Raw genomic sequence first — 22,304 nt, forward strand, 5'->3', positions numbered from 1 at the left:
CATCATCTCCTCTTGGTGCATAGGCAGGTGCAAGACAAGAAGCATTCCATACATGCCCATCAGAAAATTGATAGGTTCAAGGTCCCCTTTTCTCAAAGATATAAATGTACGGTCCCCTTTGCATAGAATCCCAGGTTTTCTTCCTCTAACAAAGAAACCACACTCAAAGTTCGGTTCCTTAGCACCCCACCATTTGTCTGTCTTGTTTCTGTTCAACTGTTTTTCTCACTTCACCCTCCTTTGATGCATCTAGTCTTGATTTTAACAATTCAGCAATGTTCAGATTAGTATTCATATGTTTCCCGTGCAGTAACCCTGCAGGTGATCTTTGTTGTGACATGTCGTGGAGCACTGTATGCATGCAAGAAGTCAGTAATGAAGGTTATTCATGATTGCCCTTCCAGTTTAACTGTTTGCAAACTTTCTTTCAAGCTTCTGTTAAACCTTTCAATTTCCCCATTGGTTTGAGGGTAATACAAAGATGATCTTCTGTGTAATATGTTCCTCTCTGCTAGAGAAGGTTCAAATTCCACTGAAGTAAATTGACTACCATTATCCAAAGCCTGCTAAAAACTTTAGAGAGGAATTTAATCACTGTAGCAGAAGAGATTTGTCATGTAAATGCTACTTCAGGCCATTTACTGAAATAGTATATTAGGGTGATAGCAAAATGACAGTCAATTGGAGCAGTACCAAATGGTCCTACAATGTCAATCACAACCTTTTCCCATGCAGAATCTGGAAGAAGAATAGGTTGTAGTGGTGGTGTACATGCTACTACTGTCTTATCATGCATTTGGCAAATGACACGGGTTTTTATGATTGCTTCAGTTTGGGAGTCCATCCCTGGCAACTGATACAGATCACATAATCGTTGTTTGGTTCTGAAAATTCCTTGATGAGTATCATGTGCCAGATGTATGATTTTTGACTGTAGGTCTTCTGGCATGAGTAGTTGGTGTGTACCTTGGAGCACACAGCCATCAAGCAAAGAAAGTTCATCATGGGCTCTAAAACAAAGCAGCAAAACTGGATCAAGCTTTTTAAGACTGCTGGGCCATCTCTGTCAGAAATTCCCACAGCTTTTGTTGAATTAGACATGCTAAACAAGTATCTTGGAGTTGCTCTCTTGTACCTACAGTAAAGCCGTGTCTACACATGCACACTACTTCGAAGTAGCGGCACTAACTTCGAAATAGCGCCTGTCACGGCTACACGTGTTGGGCGCTATTTTGATGTTAACATCGCCGTTAGGCGGCGAGACATCGAAGCCGCTAACCCTATGAGGGGATGGGAATAGCGCCCTACTTCGAAGTTGAACGTCGAAGTAGGGCACATGTAGACGATCCGTGTCCCGCAACATCAAAATAGAGGGGTCCGCCATGGTGGCCATCAGCTGAGGGGTTGAGAGACACTCTCTCTCCAGCCCCTGTGGGGCTCTATGGTCACCGTGTGCCGCAGCCCTTAGCCCAGGGCTTCTGGCTGCTGCTGCTGCAGCTGGGGATCCATGCTGCATGCACAGGGTCTGCAACCAGTTGTCAGCTCTGTGGATCTTGTGTTGTTTAGTGCAAGTGTGTCTGGGAGGGGCCCTTTAAGGGAGCGGCTTGCTGTTGAGTCCGCCCTGTGACCCTGTCTGTAGCTGTGCCTGGCACCCTTATTTCGATGTGTGCTACTTTGGCGTGTAGACGTTCCCTCGCAGCGCCTATTTCAATGTGGTGCTGCGCAACGTTGATGTTGAACGTCGACGTTGCCAGCCCTGGAGGACGTGTAGACTTTATTAATCGAAATAGCCTATTTCGATGTCGCTACATCGAAATAAGCTATTCGATTTAGGCTTCACATGTAGACGTAGCTTAAGAGTGCTTGTAATAAGCGTAACTACTTCATCCTCATCCTCCAGCAAACCATCTGGTGAAGTCAAAGGCAGGTGAGAAAGGCAATCAGCTGTCATGTTTTGGTTTCCTGGCTTATATTTCATTTCAAAATTGAAAGAGAGTAGTCTTGCAGACCATCTAGCAATACAATTTCCTGCTCTTCCTAGTCCTTTTGTGGTTAGTAATGTTGTCTAAGGGTTGTGGTCTGTGCTCAGCTTGAATGTGTGACCCCATAGGTAAGTTCTCCATTTTTCAGTAGCTCAGACACAAGCAAGAGCTTCTTTTTCAACTGTAGAATATTTTCTCTCAGCATCACTAAGTGTCCTTGAAGCAAATACAACAGTTCTCTCCACGTTGTCCTCATGAAGCTGTGTGAGGACAGCCCCAAGTCCGTAATTAGAAGCAACTGGGGGCAATGCAGGAGTGCATAGTGAAAGTACTGGACTATTTACAACCAAGTCTTTCACAGTTTCCAAACTAGCTCATGCATCTGTTGTCCACACCAAGCTTGAACTTTTCTGTAGTAAATCTCATAATGGTTCAATGGCAGAAGCATAATTTTGCATTCCAGGAGGTGAGACCCAAGAAGGAATGACAGGTTTGCAAATCTGTTGGAGGAGGAGCCTTTGAAATTGCTAGGATATGATCTGGATCAGGTTATAGTCCAGCCAGTTCTATTGAGCTTGAGGCCTCCTGCACTGATGCAGTTTAGTACAAACTGAAGATTATTTTCATGCTCGTCAGGAGTATTTCCAAACTCAGTAATATCATCCAGATAGGACTGAATTCCATGCTGATTCTTCAGAATCAACACGTTGTTTTCGGAAGGTACTTGGGGCATATGGGACACATTTAAATTGAAATAGTCCATCATGTGTAATAAATGATATGAGGTCTTTGATGTCTTCATGCAACATAACGTGGTAGTAGGTGCTCTGCAAATCAAGAGTAGAAAACATCTTTGCTCCAAGAAGTTCTGCAAATACTTCTTCTGTGTGAAGCAGTGGGTGTGAGGCAGTGGGTGGCTGTCAGTCACAACAGCTTTATTTGTCTCGCGTAAGTAATGCACAAAGGCAAATGCCTCCATTCTTCTTCCGTGTCACAACTACAGGTGAAACCCATTCAGATGAGTCAATCTCTTCAATAATGTCTTTTTGTACATGTTTTTTAAGTTTCTCTGAAACAGCTTCCCTGACTGAAAATGGTAAGCACCACAATTTCTGTTGTACAGGCATCACATAATATAGCATTTTAACTTTGTGCACAAACCCATAAGCACAGCCAAGTTTCTCCTCAGCCTGTTCTTGGGTCCCAGTTGAAACTGGAGTTTGTCCTGCAAGAGTGCTTTTCTGAGGAAGATGAATTCATCCATTAACTACCCCGAGGTTTAAAGCAGCAAATAAATCTCTTCCAAGGATAGGATTGCCTTTGTGGACATTGTAGAACTCCGCAGTTACACAGCAATCACCAAAAGTCACCATTGCTGCCAGGCAGCCAAGTACTGGAATTTTTTATTTTTCAAATAGCGCACAAAGGGCTTGTCTACACTACTACCTTTCTTCAAAGGAAGGATGGTAATTAGGGTGTTGGGAGTTTACTAATGAAGTGCTGCTGTGCATAGGCAGCACTTCATTAAGCAAATTCCCCCCCGTGGCAACTTTGAAGTTTTAAACTTCTAAGTACCAGCACGCGTCTAGCCGTGGCTCACCCGCTGGTACTTCAAAGTGCTGGGGCAACTTTGAAGCCCCCCTACTCCTCAGAATTTTGAGGAGCCTTTGAAACTGCTAGGATATGATCTGGATCAGGTTATAGTCCAGCCAGTTTTATTGAGCTTGAGGCCTGCTGCACTGATGCAGTTTAGTACAGACTGCAGATTATTTTCATGCTCACCAGGAGCATTTCCAAACACAGTAATATCATCCAGATAGCACTGAACTCCATCTTGATTCTTCAGAATCAATGAATCATTTTTGAAAGGCAAGACCATATGGGACACGTTTAAATTGAAATAGTCCATCATGTGTAATAAGTGCTATGAGGTCTCTGATGTCTTCATGCAACATAACCTGGTAGTGTGTGCTATGCAAATCAAGAGCGGAAATTTTGAGGAGTAAGGGGACTTCAAAATTGCACCGGCACTTTGAAATATTGGCGGGTGCGCCGTGGCTAGACACGTACTGGCACTTAGAAGTTTAAAACTTCGAAGTTGCCACGGAAGGGAATTTGCTCAATGAAGTGCTGCCTATGCACGGCAGCACTTCATTAGTAAAGTCCAACACCCTAATTACCATCCTTCCTTCAAAGGAAGATGGTAGTGTAGACAAGCCCCTTGTGTAACTTGCGAGGTATTGTGGGGAATTTGCTGATTCTGTGGTTTTTCATTAGCTTTCTCCTTGTAAATGTTTGTCTGCAGTGACAGTGGACCTTTCAACAAAGGAGTCACAGCCTGGACTGGACCTCCTGTATCCATGCTCATTATTTTGGCTTCTGCTAAGATGACTCAATCTGGGTAGCATTGGTTATAGCTTTTTCCAATGTAAGCTGTGGTTCTAGAAGCAAGCGTTCTCTTACAGGAAGCATGGTTGTTTTTTCAATGAGCTGGTCTCTAATCATCTCATCTGCCATATTCCCAAAGTCACAATCAGACTCTTCAGAAAAGCAACATACTACATTTTACTTTCCCCTGGTTTCTGCTCACGCTGGTGAAATCTGTAGTGATTAGCTACTACATTGACTTATGGCACGAAAAAGTTCTTCGATGCAATGAGTGCAGTCTCATATTTATCATCTGCAAGGGGAAAAGTATAAAATACACACTGCCCTTCTGCCAAAGGCAGTGAATTAGCAGAGCATGTTTTCTTACTTCAGAAATCCCTGTATTGCAAGCAGATGAGCCTCAAACATCTGAATCCAGGCAGAAAAAGCAATTGGAGTCTCACCTAGGTTTTGCAGAAAGAGTGCAGGTGGGTTCAGAGGCAGAAGAGTCATCCCTGTCACTAAATGTTGTATCATGCAAGCAAGGTACTAACAAACTTCAACAGAACTTTATTAACAAAAATGCGCAGAGACAGGGAGTACATTACTTTACATAGAGAACACTTTCCATGGCACTTTCTCTGCTGTTCCTGAAACCAGCAACACAAGTTGAACTGGCTGTATAAGTAAAGAGGAAGAAAAAAAAATCAGCTGGCTATGTACTGAACAGGAACATCATTTATTTGCAGGCTAGATAGAGTTATTTCCATTACATTATTTAGGATGTGAATGCACTTTACTGAAATAGCTCTTAAAAATACTTCTCTGCTATTGCGTGAGTGTGAGGAAAAGACTGCGCTAACTTTCAGTGCTCAGTTTGCTGCTGCTGTGTTTTAGAAACAGCCTCAAAAATAAGCAGCAGTCAGAAATATATGTTACCAGGAGCAATGGAACAGTTAGGCTGTGTCACAGTAGCCCGCTCCTTTTGGAAGGGGCATGTTAATGAGGGATTTCAGAAAATACTAGTGAGGTGCTGACATGAATGTGCAGCACCTCATTAGCATAATGGCAGCTGCGCGTGATTCAAAAGTGCCACTTTTGGAATGCACGCTACCTGGGTAGGTGCGGGGCTTTTGAAAGGACTGCCCTGACTTCGAAAGGCCTTTCTTCCTAAAACCAAATCGGACGAGGGGGCTTTCCAAATCAGGGCGTCCTTTTGAAAGGCCCCCCAGCTACACGAGCGGCCTGCATTTAGAAAGCGGCATTTTCAAATCGCGCACGGCTGCCATTATACTAATGAGGCGCTGCATACTCATGTCAGTGCCTCATTAGCATCTTCCAAAATCCCTCATTAGTGTGCCTCTTCCAAAAGGAGGGAGGCTAGTGTGGCCACAGCCTTAGTTACTTTAAATCAGTGAAACCAGAAACAAGTTTAGCAAAGTTATCACTTCTCCTCCCTATAGTATTGCTGATATGCTCCTTTAGTAACACACCCGGTACTACTTCTCCAAGCACAACTCAGATGCTAATAAGCATAGTAAGTGTTTTGCCCAAGCACATTTTTGCTTAACACTGAAACCCTCTGAGCAGCTTTAAAACCATTTCACAACTGAGCAGCTCCCCTTAAGGTTGATAGGGAGTGTTGTGCACAAGTCCCCCTGCACAATTTGAGAGAGGCAAAGCTGGTTTTGATATTGGTATTTTATTTTATGATCATGGTAATATGGACATATACACATCTCGTAAACCTGGAAGGAACCTTGAGAGGTCATAGAGTCCAGCCCCTGCACTCACAGCAGGACTTATCGCCATCCCTGACAGATTTTTTTTTTTAAACCTAACCTGCCTCAGACTCTTGGAACCTCCTGTTCTCCCACTTATTTCCATATCAATTCATCATCATCCTCATCAATAACCTTGGGCTCAGCGCCCGTTGGTGTCTGATGTCTCTCTCACTATTTCTTTCCGTCTTTTCTTATCCCGTGAAGAGTGGCTTGGTGTCTGGAGACTAGCTCCGCACCAATCTACTACATCATCTACCCGTTCTCTGTGGGGTCTGCCTCTCCTATTCGAACCGTCCATTATGCCGAATACCAGGGTCTTGATTTTTCATTCATTGTTCATTCTGCAAATATGTCCAAATAGTTGTAGCTTCCGTTTTATAACCTTCTGCAGCAGGTCCTCTTTCGGCTGTATCTTCCTATATAATTCCTCATTGGTGACCTTCTGCATCCATCCTATTCTCAGAATCTTTCTATAACAACTCCTTTCAAATGCCAACATTCTTCTTTTTGAGTCTTTCGTTATCACTCATGTCTCGCATCCATACAACATGCTGCTGAATACACACGTTTTCAAGACACCCAGCTTCGTTCTTAAGCTAATTGCTTTGCTTTTCCAGATCTTACCCATCGCCTTCAAACTCGCTCTTGCTTTTGCTATTCTAGTCACTATTTCCTTCTTACAGTCTAGATCATACATTATGTTGCTGCCCAGATATGTGAACTTCTCTATATTTTCTAGTTCAATACCATCCACACTGATCATGGATAAAAATGCCTGTAATATGCGTCAGTCACCTCTTGAGTTCCTCCTAGCCACTGAGGTTAGTGCTGCTGTACTTTTCCTGCCCAGCACCCACTGCTGGTTGCCAGCTGACCTTGCCAGTTCTTCCAGGGCTTAGCCCTCTGGCCAACTCACAACGTCCAGATGAGCCCCTTCCAGAGTATCAGAGTCCAATAACTGATAACTATTTGCGCTCACTAGCTTTTTTCCTCTCCAACTTCAGGTTTTTTAAATTCAGCTCTTTATTCAGTATCCAAGGTAAGGCCTGTCCCTTACTTCAGGTTCATAGCAGTTTGCCTGTGACTAGTAGGAGAACTCAAGCCTACCCAGAACTCTAGGTTTTAGCTCAGAGAACCTGGAAACAGCAATTACACACTGCTTCATTTCAGTTGCTACTTCTTCCCTAGCCCTCTCCCTCTCTGGCCCCTTTTAGTTTCACCCTTAGTTCAGGAGTAACATTTTCAGGTCCTTTTTTCCCTGCAAACCCAGATATCCAAAAAGCAGGAAGAAAAAACTCTGGTTATTCCTCAATCACTTTGACCTAGGAGCACTTTTCCTTATGCCTCTAGCCCTCACAGCTGCACCAGACATTTTTATTAGTGCCTTCTGGAGTCCGATTGTGTGGTTCCATAAGGCCCCTCTAGGCAAGCCTGGAGGACTCACTTTTGCTGTTCCTTATCTGTAACTTCATTACTTCAGTAGAGGGGAGGACTGTAGTAGGAATACAGGACCTGTTGTAGGAAGCTGGAAAGGCCAGGTATAATCTGTCACAATTCTACTCTCAGTTCCTTTGTGCTATTAACAGTAAACATATGTAAGAATACAATAACAGGTGTTCATGTATAAGATGAGTGATTGTTGATTTAAAGGAACCCGACAGAAATACCATTGCTACTGTTTTTGGGTTTGGGGAAAAGAAGGTGTTTGAGGCTGTTAGCTTTTTATCCTCATTTAAAAAAAAACTTTTTTGATCTGTCGTTTTCTTTTTAAAACCCTCAAAAGCAGAGATCTTAGAGAAATTTGCCATATTAAAAAAGCAATATTAGATAAAGAAGAGTTCAACCCTAGAAAGCCTTAATGGTATAACCCACCTTCAGATCACCCAAAGGCCATAACAGAGGAAACAAGAGAAGCGAAAAAGGAATGTGGGGAAGAGAAAGAGAGAGAGAGAGAATAAGCAAAATTGTTCTGCAAAATTGAATTGGTCTCAGCATCAGAAAAGAGTCTGTGTTGTGTGCACTGTTCCTGACCAGTAGCAATGGGTCAAATGAAAAGTCAAGTGCAGATTCATGCTTTGCAGTATTGTCCGACATCAGGCAGATGGCTTTGTTCTAAGGCCATTGAATCACATCGGTAATCTTCTTTACTTGAAATAGTGAAGAATCTCATTAGCCTGTCTCTTCTGGCTTCTGCAGCTCCATAGCTCCTTCTGTCTGACTCCGGAGAGGTGTTGATGAGTTCTGGAGGGAGGAGAAAAATGGTTGTGATAATGCTTGACCTTGACAGCATGATAGCAAAATAAAACCAAATGGGGTCTCCAGGCATAGCTTGTAGAAACCTGGGTGAAGGAATACATTTTGAAACAGTCTAGGACAAAGTGAATTCTCACTGACACCCATACAATACACTGAAGAATTAGGTTGCATGGATATAAGAATATGGCCATTTTTATTTAATCTATTTTTGTAGAGTCCCACATAAGTTGATACAGTAAATAGAAATTTAAGTGATGTATTTACATATCCAGATCAGATTCAGCTTTGGAATGTTGTCTCACTAGCCTCCATGCAAAAATAGGTTCATTTGCCCTCCTAAATATCCTGATACAAATCCAAGATGGCAATGTTGTGAATGAGCAGAAATAGATTCAAAGTCTGTTTAATTTGCTCATTACTTTGGGAAAGCAGATGAATGTCATTACCAAACATCTGCATAGTTGATATGCAGACAGAAATTAAAATGAGCATTTTCTTATGAGTTAAATTAATCATTCCAGCCTATAACTAAGAAAATGGAAAAGAAGACTAGTGGTTGTCTTCTTTCTGGGTTTCCTTTATCATGGCACACTAAGCCTTACAAGTAAAAATAAGCCTTTTTCCCAAGTGTCAATTATCTCTACCCATACACTGAATCATTAAAATTAGAAAATATAGAAGTAATTTTTCTTAGAAAAGGGCTCTCAATCTAGGCTGTGTTTGGTGGATGCAGTATGATATTAGGCTCTCTCGCAGGTCCAGAGAGGCTCGGGCCATTTCCAGCTTTTCAGGCCCATCGCCATAATAAAAATAAAAAAAAGTTGATCCATGAAAACAAAATAAGGCACCAAACTGAGTGAAGCATAGTTTGATATTTTTTATTTAACAAACTTTTCTAGCCTTTTTCTGTGTAAATGTGTTAATTATTCAGGGATGTACAAACAATCTGAGGCCCCCTTTTGAGCTTGGAAAGGACAAATGGCCCTCCTGGCCCTGTATGACACACCCAAATACATAACTGCACCAGACATTTTGTACCCACACTTCATTGTAGACATTATCATATTCTGTCCTTTAGAAAACTAAGTACAAACTTTTAAGGCACAGACAGGTACTCAGACACCTGAATGATAATGTCTTCACAGTTCACTGATGGCACAATTAGTTCCAAGTATAAAACTTCATCCACAAAAATAGTGAACATTTTAAAACCAGGTCCTTTTAATATTGGTATCACCTTGAGACTGGCTAGCGCTAAGACCAATAAAAAATAAACGTGTTCTTAAATGTTGTCCTTAAAAAAGATATTTTCCTTACCTGTGGATTTAGTCCACTTGCAAATGTTTTAAGTACAATCAGTTAGCTAGACTGTACCTATTGCTCTGCTGAAGTGAAGTTCCATGGAGGGACATTCATGGATAACTGGTAAGAGCCAGAACAGCCCGAATCCCCAAACTGCAGTGGGCCTCCATCTGCCCCACACCTTTAACAGGTTAACCCAGGGGTCAGCAGCCCGCAGCTCCAGAGCTGCATGTGGCTCTTTGGGGAGTCACTTGCAGTTCCAAGAGCTGCTGCCGCTGACTACTCTTGTGGTTCTGGAGGCTGCCGCCGCTTAACCAAAAACACTAACTTCAGTTGCCTGCCATTAGGCCAACTGAACTTAGGTTCTTCTTTAAGCGGCAGCAGCTGGAGCTGCTCAACAGTCATCTGTGTCAGGGCAGGGAGACCTGGAAGTGAAAGCTGGCAGGTCAAGGAGCCACCCCATGTGGGCGGTAGTCTAAGCCAGCCGGAGAGCTGTGGGGGAGAGGCAGCCGAGCCTGCCCCTGCCAGAGCCATGCAGCCATGCTACGAAGCAGCGAGGCAGCCACAGAGGAGCTGCGTGTGCTGAGGTGAGTTAATCCTGGGGATGGGTGGGGAGGAGGTTGGGGCTCAAACAGGTTAAGCCTGGAGGTGGAAGATGGGTTTCCAAGATGAGGGGGTTTAAAGCCTGGGGATAAGGGGCAGATTTGGGGGCTGAGACAGGTAAAACCTGGAGATGGGGTAACAGCCTTCTAACTCATAGAAATCATTGTGTGTGTACTGTTCTTAAAATAGGGGTGACAAAAAGTGCGGTTTGATGTTATTTATTGACTGTCTCATATTTACATGCATTGCAGCTCTTGTAGGACTGATTTTGTAGCTGAATTTGAAAAAATGGCTCATCTTGATATTTCGGTTGCAGACCCCTGGGTTAACCAATTAAACAGGATTTTACATCCCTAGTTCCATCCCTAGTTCCATGTACATACTAACATTCCAGTAATGTCAAAGAATCTTAATAGAATATTTGGTTCAGTGTAAGTCCAGCATTAAATAGTCTTAATGATCACAATAGCCCAAAATAATACTGAATTTTTATTTATCGTCTTTCAGAACCAATTTGGTGTAAGGGACAGCATACAAGCTGCTGCAAACCATGCTTCATCAATGACTAAAACCCTCATCTAGAGTGACTACCTATTTAGAAAATGATAAATTATTCATTTCCTAGGCTACTTCAATAGAGAACTTCTTCTAAGCAGAATCTGACAGTTATGCTGACTTTTGCCTAACATGTGGCAATTTTGTAATGGGAACTGTATCTCCTAAGAACTGAATCAAGTACTGGATTTATTTTGTGCTTGGTTGCAATTTAATTCTCCTTTGGCCTAAGAAGAAGGGAGTAGAACCTTGTGCAATAGAGACAGGAGAATTTCTCTGAGTGCTTCCCTCTGGTTTTTCCCATAGTAGAGAAACTGTATTGGGCCTGAGAGCTCTCCTAAAATGTATAGTGTATGAGCAATGGGAAGCCATGAAACACCAGTGGGGTATTAAATGGGGGAGAAAGGAACTGCTAGAATGAACATACATGTGTGCAAGTATAGAGGCTGGAACACACTGAAAGTTGCCAGTGTCAAGTGTTTAAACTACGCTAAAAGACCCTCATGATAGTTATCATAAACATCCTCCTGTAAACACTCAGATTTCCCAGACACAGCTTTGAATATGACAGTAAACATACTTCTGAGATGTTCCAGTGTATACATACCTTTTTGCAGCAAAGCTCAAGAAAGGCATGAAATAAGTGTACAGTTACATTGCTTGTTTAGTGTCTCAACAAGAAATATGATAATTACATTGCTAAGTAGCTTTACTGCAAACACAGAAATTAAAAGCAGAGTTAAAAATACAAGCATATTTCTTAAAATGATACTTCAGTACAGTAACAGCTGTTGTTGCACAATTCTATGGATATCAGCATACTGAAGCAATTCTTTTGCTGCAAAACTGCAACAACAAACCTTCTGCAAGGTTGAGATGGTCCCTAAAAGGCAGGACATTTTGTATCTGGCCTGAGTTGACATTTACCAAAAATTATTCCCAGCCGATGGCTATTAGATGGCATACATAAACTGATTTCTTTTTTTCTCAGTGAAGTACCCAAGGGACAAAGAGCTGTATCTCTAAAACAGTCATTGGCATTGGCATGAATGTGTTCCCTCACTAGAAGTGTATTAATAATGCGGTTGTAATTCAGCCTAGTAAAGAGGGGTAAGCACGAGGGTGAGACACTACTTAAATTCCAGTTAAGTCATGAGAGTTGGAGTGAATTTCCTCCAAAGAGCATTAACTATCCCAACCCATAAAAATGGTCTTTCTAGATCAAGTGGGAGAGACATGCACATGAGAAAGCATGGCATATCAATGTCTGTTTCCTTGCTGTGGCTATTCTATGATACACAGACAATACATTTCTCTAGGGCTGTGTCTACACGTGCCCCAAACTTCGAAATGGCCATGCAAATGGCCATTTCGAAGTTTACTAATGAAGCGCTGAAATGCATATTCAGCGCTTCATTAGCATGCGGGCGGCAGCGGCGCTTCGAAATTGACGAGCCTTGCTGCCGCGCGGCGCGTCCAGACGGGGCTCCTTTTCGAAAGGGCCCCGCCTACTTCGAAGTCCCCTTATTCCATGGGAATGGAATTACCTTATTATTACCTTATTCCATGGGAATAAGGGGACTTCGAAGTAGGCGGGGCCCTTTCGAAAAGGAGCCCCGTCTGGACGCGCCGCGCGGCGGCAAGGCTCATCAATTTCGAAGCGCCGCTGCCGCCCGCATGCTAATGAAGCGCTGAATATGCATTTCAGCGCTTCATTAGTAAACTTCGAAATGGCCATTTGCATGGCCATTTCGAAGTTTGGGGCACGTGTAGACACAGCCTAGGACTGTTAGCCTAATGCTTTCCATTTGTGCTATTCTGTTCAGTCATAAATAGATTCATGCACACAAAATAGATTAAGGGAAAAAAATTTGCCCTTCAGAATCTTTCCTGACTGTTCATTAAATATCTAACAAGACTATTCCTCCACCCAAATGTATTATGAATGCAATAGAATGAAATTTTGAATGGCCACGTCTACACGTGCACGCTACTTCGAAATAGCACCCGTCACGGCTACACATGTTGGGCGCTATTTCGAAGTTGAAATTGACGTTAGGCAGCAAGACGTCGAAGTCGCTAACCCCATGAGGGGATGGGAATAGCGCCCTACTTCGAAGTTGAACGTCGAAGTAGGGCACTTGTAGACGATCCGTGTCCCGCAACATCGAAATAGCGGGGTCCGCCATGGCGGCCATCAGCTGAGGGGTTGAGAGACGCTCTCTCTCCAGCCCCTGCGGGGCTCTATGGTCACCGTGTGCAGCAGCCCTTAGCCCAGGGCTTCTGGCTGCTGCTGCTGCAGCTGGGGATCCATGCTGCATGCACAGGGTCTGCAACCAGTTGTCGGCTCTGTGGATCTTGTGTTGTTTAGTGCAAGTGTGTCTGGGAGGGGCCCTTTAAGGGAGCAGCTTGCTTTTGAGTCCGCCCTGTGACCCTGTCTGCAGCTGTTCCTGGCACCCTTATTTCGATGTGTGCTACTTTGGCGTGTAGACGTTCCCTCACAGCGCCTATTTCAATGTGGTGCTGCCCAACGTCGAAGTTGAATGTCGACGTTGCCAGCCCTGGAGGATGTGTAGACATTATTCATCGAAATAGACTATTTCGATGTAGCATGCACGTGTAGACGTAGCCATTAAGAAAAATATTTTATTGCCAATCAGAAAAGAATCCCATGGAACTAAATACACAAAATAGTAATGTTATCTGCTGTACCAACTTAACTCCTATTAACAGTGATGAGAAATACATACATCAAGAGAACGGGCACAAACTAGAAAAGCTAGACTGTGAGTGGAGGTTTCATTTTTTTAAAGTTTTTAGAAACACCATTAAAGATGCTCCTACTCTCAGTTTCTAATTCTCCACATAAACTATGTGAATCTGCAAAACACTCTTGATTTGTGGACCTGAAACTATAAAATAGAACCTTTGCTTTCATTTGACAAAAAAAGAAAATTTAGTGTCTAGCTCTTCCCTTTGAGAAGGGAGGCTTGAGAAACTGTGAAAACAGCAAGCAGTCATGTGGTACCTTAGATACTAGGTCATGAGATCACGTGGGTAAAACCCACCATCACCAGTGTACATCCATCACTACTATATTTTTCTAAAACACTGCATGATGTTTACATACCCCTTCACAGTTAGCCTGGTCTGGGCTTTTGGATCTAGCAAAATCATAGGTAATAATCTCTAGAATTTTGGAAAGATCCTCTGCTCAGATCACACCTAGAAATGGAAATACCACCAAATATACTGCTGATAGCACACCAGGAGGTCCACTGTCCATATCAGCCACCTGTCTATGACTGAAAAAGCTCTTCTGCTGAGATGACAGCATGATCTCTGGCCATAAAGACGCCCTTGGAGTCAGGTGTCAATATTATATGTCAGATGCTGAGGTGGTACCTGAGCTGCCTGTACGTTTACTGTCAGTTCCATCAGCATAGATGACTGTCTTCTCCTTCAGGTGGCCAGTCTGCTAATGTTTTCAAAAGTCAGGAGAAAACAGTGTTTTCTGCAAAGTTAAGAGAGATTCCTGGTTTTCAGGAAAAACACGATTACCCTGTGTATTATAAGAATGGCGATTGTGTGGTTCATTCTCATTAATGGCATAGGAGCATGGGCACAAGAGACAGGTGTGGTGGCGGTGGAAGGGCATGTTGGCTGTAGGGTTTCAGCAGGGAAGGAGTTGCCATTATGGGGATGGACTCTTAAGTTTTCCTGCAAGCATTTTCTTCCAGTGCCTAGGGTTTTAACAAAAACTAATCTCATGATACTCTTGGTAAATTCATGAGACCTGTCAATACTGCTTGATTTCTGTGCTGGTAAGTGCTGGGAGCACACAACTGACAATACAAGCAGAGCCTCTGGGAATGTGAATGTTAAGGGAAAGTGTATTAATGTTTGTCACTGCTGTGGTGTATTGAAAACTGTGTTAAAATAGTGACTAATTACTCTAAATTTTCAGAGGGTTTCTGAGACTTGCTTACAGAGTATAAAGGATTTGCATTTCCTGGTCATTTCAGACCTCAGCAAAAATATAATCCCTTCAGGATTAACATCTTTTGTGTTTATTGTTATGATACATTTTCAAGGACAATACAGCTACAGGAAAGGTTATCTTCAGCTATAATTTAATACCTCTCTTTGCAAGTATATGCTACTTGATAATATTTACATCCATTTTAGCATATCTCAGCACTTCTGTTAGAAGTTAAATGCACCAATTGTTTAAACATATTACTGTAAAAGATGTATGGAAAAATGCAATATAGAATTTCAAAATAAAAAGACAACAAAAGAATTCATGAAATTCCTGGGCACTTGTCAGTCTTGTGGCTCATGGTTTTACATTGTTTTGTTGTTGCAACATTCAGCTCTGCAGATATACTGGAATACGGAGATGGATTAAATAATTGGGAAAAATATTTGTTTTATGTCATTGTGAGTATAAATAGAGACTCTGATGAGAAAAAAGTCATTACAGAATTCTTTAGCTCCTTGTGATACCCCTTGGAGCTAACAAGTTTAGAACTAATAATCATGGAGGAAAACGAGCAGTCAAGTTAACTTTAAATCATGGAGGGAGCCTTTGTTAGCAGAATGTTATATTGTCAGGTAAAATTATTGGTAGAGGTATTACCATCCCCCCCACACCTCCAATGCCTTCTTGGCTATGTCTACACTACAGCGATCTGTTGACAGAAGTTACTGTTGGAAGAGATCTTCTGGAAAAACTTCTGTTGACAGATCATGTCCACACACAAAAGCAGATGAAAAGCGCAATCCACTCTGTGGACAGAAAGTGGCCAGATTGCCTGGGTGCTTTCTTGACAGAATGGCCAACTGAAAGCCCAGCAAATAGGGTTGCCTGCTGAACTGGAAGCCCTGTCTGTCAACAGAGGGCCCCCCGAACATCTACATGGATTTTTTTGTCCACAGAAGCTGTTAAGGTGTTCTTCCTGATCATGGAGAGGCAGAACATTGTTGGTAGAAGTGTCAAGATTTGTCAACTGACTGTCAACAAAACACATTATGTGTAGACGCTCCATGAGTTTTGTCAACAAAACCTGGTTTTGACAACAAAATTCTCTAGTGTAGCTCAACAAGAAGTCCTGTGGCACCTTACAGACTGACAGATATTTTGGAGCATAAGCTTTTGTGGGCAAAGAACCACTTCATCACATGCATGAGTGTGGGGGTGGGGTGGGTTCCAGAAAGCTATTTAAAGAGTGGGGTCCCAGTAAAAGGGAGGATCAGAGCTGACAAGGTCTATTCAGTGAAAGCTTATGCTCCAAAATGTCTCTTAGTCTGTAAGGTGCCATAGGATTTGTTGTTCTCGAAGGTACAGACAAACATAGCTACCTCTCTGGTTCTAGTGTAGATGTGGCCCCTATGAAGAAGAGTCAAGATTCTCCGGATGCCATTTTATCTGGTACAGTGAAAAAATGCCAGTGGATAATTTGTTTTCTTTCTTGAGTGAATTTGGTTCTTGTGCTAATGACTAATAAAATATACTTGAGCCTGGCAAAGTGTGGGTGGATGCTGTACAACTAATTAACCATATCTCAGTTCTGAGTGGCACTGCACTTCCTATTCTAGACCTTTATATCTCTTGACTAGAGTCAGCTGAACACCTTGACCCGTGTATTGATTATGTTACCATTCTATAGAGCAATGGTTCCCAAACTTTTCAGCATCATGCCCCCACTTTTGATTTCTGAGAAACCCTAACGTCCACCCCCAACTCTTCTTTACCATCATTCAACGCCCCTTTAAACAAAAAATTCAATTTGTATTTTAAAATAAACACAAAACTTTATATAAAAATGTTATCTGAAATCAAAAATAAGTACAAATAGTTTTTCTTGGACCCTTGTGGGTACCTGGTGCAGCCCCTGCTGGCCAGCTGCCTGAGCCCTGTGCCAGCCATCAGAGCTGCCTGAGCCAGTTGCCTGCCTGCCTGCCTGAGCTCCATACTACCAGAGCCGCCCGTCCAAGCTGACCAAGCCACGCGCTGCCAGGGCCAGTCACCTGCCCACCAGCCTGAGCCACCCAAGCCCTGTAATGCCAGGGCCAGCTTCCCAAGCCCCATGAGCCCCACAAGCCAGCCACCTGAGCACCACGAACCCCCCTGCCCAAGCCCCTCCCCTCCCCTGCCCCAAAGCCAGGCACCCCCAGTCTCCTACTCACTCCATCCCCATCATGCAAGGCAAGCACCCCCCCATCCCCATGTAACCCCATCCTTCTGCCCCTCCCCTCCCCAACCCACACTCACTCCCCTTTGCAAGAGGCAGCTAGCTCCATATGGGTCTTTGCCGGCTGCCTGCTTTTTATTGTGGCTGCTGTGGGTTGCCCATGTAAAATGGCAGAGGCTGACAGCTGGAAGCAAAAGCCAGCTTTTTCTTTGGATGGGAGGAATGAGGGGGGTGGGCTGTATCACCTCACACCCTCCCTGGAGTTTTGTCACACACCCCCATGCAGGCATGCCCCCAGTTTGGGAAACTATGCTATAGAGCGCAAAAAAAATCAAACAAACATACAAATGCTTAATGCTGGCAGGATCTCTTGTCCCTGCCAGTGTGCATAGTCATCATTGCTGTTAATTATTTAATCTGCTAGATGCGACTGTTGTCATGCATGGCATTTGACAGATACATAAGGAATACAAGGGATTTTCCCTGGGGGGCTAGATAAGTAACTTACTAAATACTGAAGCAATCAGGGGTATAGGATGGGAAGTAAATAATGGAAATGGATGACAGGTGCTGACTGTGTAGTGCGCAGATCTGTTGATTGAATAGTCATGTGATACGCATAATCAGTAGCTGTGGATGTCAATAGGTTTCAGACCCCCATTCAAGTCAAGAAAATAGAGATGGATTAGTGTGAGTCCTGAGCTCCTATCCCTATTCTCTGGACTGGACTTTGGGACTGAAAACTATCAACATCAACAACTACTGATTATCTGTCTCAGTCTTTTTATTTCTTCAAGCCCTATCCTGCTTTCCAGTTAATGTCATATAAACACATCTTGAACAATCATCCGTGCATGTAATATGAATGCAAAGGAAACATTAAAATAAACAAGTCATATTATTGCACAGCTTCAAAAATGTATGTGCAATGATTTATCAAACACAAACAGCTTGGATAGCTCAAGAGAAACAAACCAAAACATGAGAAACTCTTTACAAAGCCTTTAGCCTACTGCCTTTCTAACAGGGGCTGTAGTCCTGGGCAGATATGAAACTACAAAGAGATTGATTCTCATCCCATGAAAATATCATAAAGCCTTTTGTAGGGGTAGAAGTGTCTTATGGTGACAAGTAACTGACCTCAGACCACACCCAGACACCTGGGCAGAGTCTTTGTTCAGTCAAACTTCCAGATGCTCAAATGCTTATCTTGATTTTTTAGTTCTCCTCTGAAGATGACTCTAAAAATGACTCTGTGAGGTTCCATCTTGATCATTGGGTCTCAAGGAAGTAAGCTCTGGTACTATGTGCTGTATTCTTTTTTGGCTCCTGCTCCAACATCATTATTTTTCCACACACAGAGAAGAATGTTCAGGCAGCATGGCTTTCATTTAAACTTAAGGAAATAACAAACCTAAAATGATCTCCACTATAGTGTAGAAAAGTCACTTCCACGGACTTCCTACACCATACCAGGAACCTGTACATTAAGTACTAGAGTCTGTGGTTAGCTGACAGAGGAGCAAGATAGCTAGGGAAACCTACAATCTTGTAAGTCTCCCACAGCCTTCATAAATTAATTTTTATTGCTGAGCCATGTTAGTTAAGGTTGAAGTTAGGTTTCCATTATAAGCTTAGTTCAACTCCACACTTAGCTTCCCTGAAAAGGAAGCATCCCCACTGCTTTCACATTGGGCCCAAAGTTACATAATAAAGGATTTCATAGGTTAAGCTAATTTTATTATACTGGTGTGACCTTACTGTAAATACATTAATAAGTAGTTCAAGGCCACAATTTGAAATCCCAAACCCTTTTATTTCTGTGGAAGTACTGAATCTTGGTAACAAACAGTCAAGGGCAACCCTGTGGTCTCATAGACAGGAGATATGTTTGAGACAAGGAGCAAGTAACATGCAGACCAGGTGAAAATGTGCAATATGTAAGCAAAAACACACAGGGATATGGTATCCCCGTGCATAGAGCTAGACGGGCAGGTCAACCTGAATGATATGCACCAGACCAGCATACAAACAATAAACTAATGAAATGCAATTTATGGCAATGCAACAAATGATCTATGTGCCCATCATAATGAAGGTATGATGTGAAAATGCCACTAGTAGCTGTAAACAATGCCATGTTAATCACCAGACTATACATGGGGAGGAAAGGTGCAAATGACCCCGACCATGTCCAGTTTCTCTCCCTTTCTTCTTGCTGTGCCATGTAGGGGGGAATCCTGCAGGGCATGATGGGGGAACCCAAGGCGCCCAGGAGTGTTCCTGGGCCAACTCCCTGCCAAGACCATTTGCCTTGGAGCAGTGAAGGGGCTAAATTTCCCACCATGTCGTTGGCCACTAGCAACCAGAAAGGGAAGGGGATAGGGGAATACTGCTGTAATAGCATAAGACTAAAAACAAGATCTCAGAAGGTAATTTCTATAAAAGCTTTATTACTGTATAAATTTTTAGTATAATAAAATCATTTTAAAATCACTTTCCACTCATTTTTTCATTAGCTCTTCTTATGCACACTCATTGCATGACTCTTTTGAACTCCTTCATATTTAAAAAATTGCAGTGCACAAAAAAGCGCCCCCCCGCAGTAATCCCTCTGTACAGGCCTGAATCTAGATGCATGTGTTACAGGACTAAAAAGAGCAATGGACCCCAAACTCCAAAGAAACTCAGAATCTGAACCCAACACCAAGTGCAGATCAACAGGTCTTCCTCTTCCTGAAAAGGAGGGAGAGATTTGAAGGTCATCAAACAGTTTTTAGAAGGAAGCCCAATGTTCAGACTGCTGAGGCTATGTAAAGAGTGTCACAAACTGTCATGGAGACTCAGTATGGTAACATTTTGCTCCCTGCTAGGTAGTTTGAAGTGTGTGTTAATGACACTTATAATACACATAGTTGCACATCATCCACCCAGTGGAATAGCTGATTAATTATTTCTGTACTGAAATAATCAGCTGTGTGGAATGAGCTGTTTTACTCAGCATCACGGTGTTTCGCATTAGCTATCATTGCAGTAACTTAGCTGATTCTGGGAAATAATTTATATGCAATGCATACTTCTAATCAATTACATTTCTTGACAGTTTCATCCGGCATTCAAGTCTGGGTGCTATAACAAATTTGTTATTCTGGGCACTGCTGGGAAGCCATAAGCTGCATTGTAAGAAAATTGTTTTGGTTTTTTAGTACTTCTTTATGGGCATTTCTATCATTTATAATGTCAGCACCAGTCCCACTAAGTGTGTCTGTATGCAAGGCTTCTGGATGGTATTCTTTGGCAGACAAAACTACAAACTTTTGAACGGTGCTTGTGGTATAGACTGCTTAATTATGAAATATTCTTATGAAATATGCTTAAAAAGCTCGACTGGGACTTCTTACCAGGATACTTACTCATCCCCAGCTGCTTTTGTTGCCAACATGAATGATTGGTTCTCTGATTTCACAGCAGTTTCATTAATACCTAGTGCTGCTTTTGTGCCCAGGTGAGTGAGTTCACCAGATGGCACCAGGAATGTTTCTTTTATTTTAGTATTTTCCTTTATGGGCAGAAGGATTGTAGCATATAGGCATTTTTTTCTTTATGAATTCCTAGAAGATTTTCCCCCTCACCATCCAGTCTAACCAATCACAGTAAATATAAAAATGTTGCTTCATCAGCATAATTCCTAACATCAGTTTCAAAATCATATGCAAGCCTGAATTTTTAATTCTGAGCTCATGTTTCAGTGTGTTATAATTGGGTCAGTTCCTGTCCTTAACCACTGGGAGGTAGCAGATGTATTATGTATTCATTAGTTTAAAATCTCTGTAACTGTGCAGAAGACATTACCTAGAATGCAATTCTGCTTCCTCATGCTCATAATTGCACTTCTGTCCTCATTAGATCTACTATGTTTGGCTGGAAACAGTATATTACAAAGTATACAAAAAATTAAAATAGCTACCTAACTACAAGCAATAATTTTTGTAAAAAAATCATATTTTACTAACTGGACACACATGCCTATTCTTCTTCTTTCATGGTCTGAGCAAGTCACATGGCAAACAACGGGAGTGGGAGAAGAGGGCTCTTAACACTGCATATAAGGATACTCCTCCAACACAAAACACAGGGCAGGACAATGGTGCTCTCTATCTCTGTCAATTTCTCTCTGCCAAAAATGAGTTTTGCACTGAGATCCTCTCATGGGAGGAGGAATTGCAGGGCCTTACAGAGTTTCCAGCTAAATAGTGAAATTCATACAAATATTTTAAAATCGGAAATAGACCTGGTTAAAAGTAGTTTCTCTGCATTTGCCTTTTCTTTTGAAAGATTGAAAACATTGTTGGATCATAAGCCACTAGTACTTTATGGGTGGCTAACTCCTGAGCACAGCAAAATTAGGCTAGAATGCCCACAAAACTTATTTCTATCTGATCTGGAAATGTCTTTAGAACAGCTCCGCTATTCACAAGTAAATTGTTTATTAAATACATGCTAACTACGAACAAGAGAACCCACCAAACCTTCTTGCACAAATGAATTATACATACAGAGCAGGGAAAATAAGTATTTTTGCAGCAAAACCCTCCACGCCTTGCTGGCTTAGCTATCATCCAAATGAGATGTATTCAATTATAGTTATAACTCATCTTGCACCACAACATAAACTACACAGCTTCTAGATCTAGACATGTGGAAGAAAATGAGTATGTCCTTTTAAGATCAGATGGCTACATACAGGTGTATTGAGGCAGAACTTCGGCTACTCCCTGCAAGATGTCAGCTAAGCCAACCTCAGGGTTTTTTACTTCTTTCCAGGCGTACTTCAGCAGCAAATTTCTATATTTCTTACTCACTCACACCCCAGGAGCAAAGGGGAAACAAGGGAGGAAGTGTGCTTCAGAGAGACATCTGTAAGGCACAATACTTCCCATGGCATTCGTCAGGTACCACTCCACCCCTTGCATTCAGGCATAGGCTTTAAAAGCACAATCTAGGATTCTGGGAGTCATCCAGGTTCATACTACAAATCATTGGCAGAGAAAGGATTAGAACAGCAATATGCCTGAGTTCATACTTCCAGGTAGTTTTGCTCCTGTAGGAATCTTGTTGTTTCTGCCCTTACTTATGGGGCGGAAAGGGAAATTGCTAAATCAGAACAAGAGGTAATTAGATATATAACTCTCTTTCAAGCACACTGGACTGCAGTCACCAAAATTAGTCCCAGTAAATAAGGATCTCTTTCTCACTTG

This window comes from Carettochelys insculpta, chromosome 5 (assembly GCF_033958435.1).
Source record: "Carettochelys insculpta isolate YL-2023 chromosome 5, ASM3395843v1, whole genome shotgun sequence".
NCBI classification, from domain to species: Eukaryota; Metazoa; Chordata; order Testudines; family Carettochelyidae; genus Carettochelys; species Carettochelys insculpta.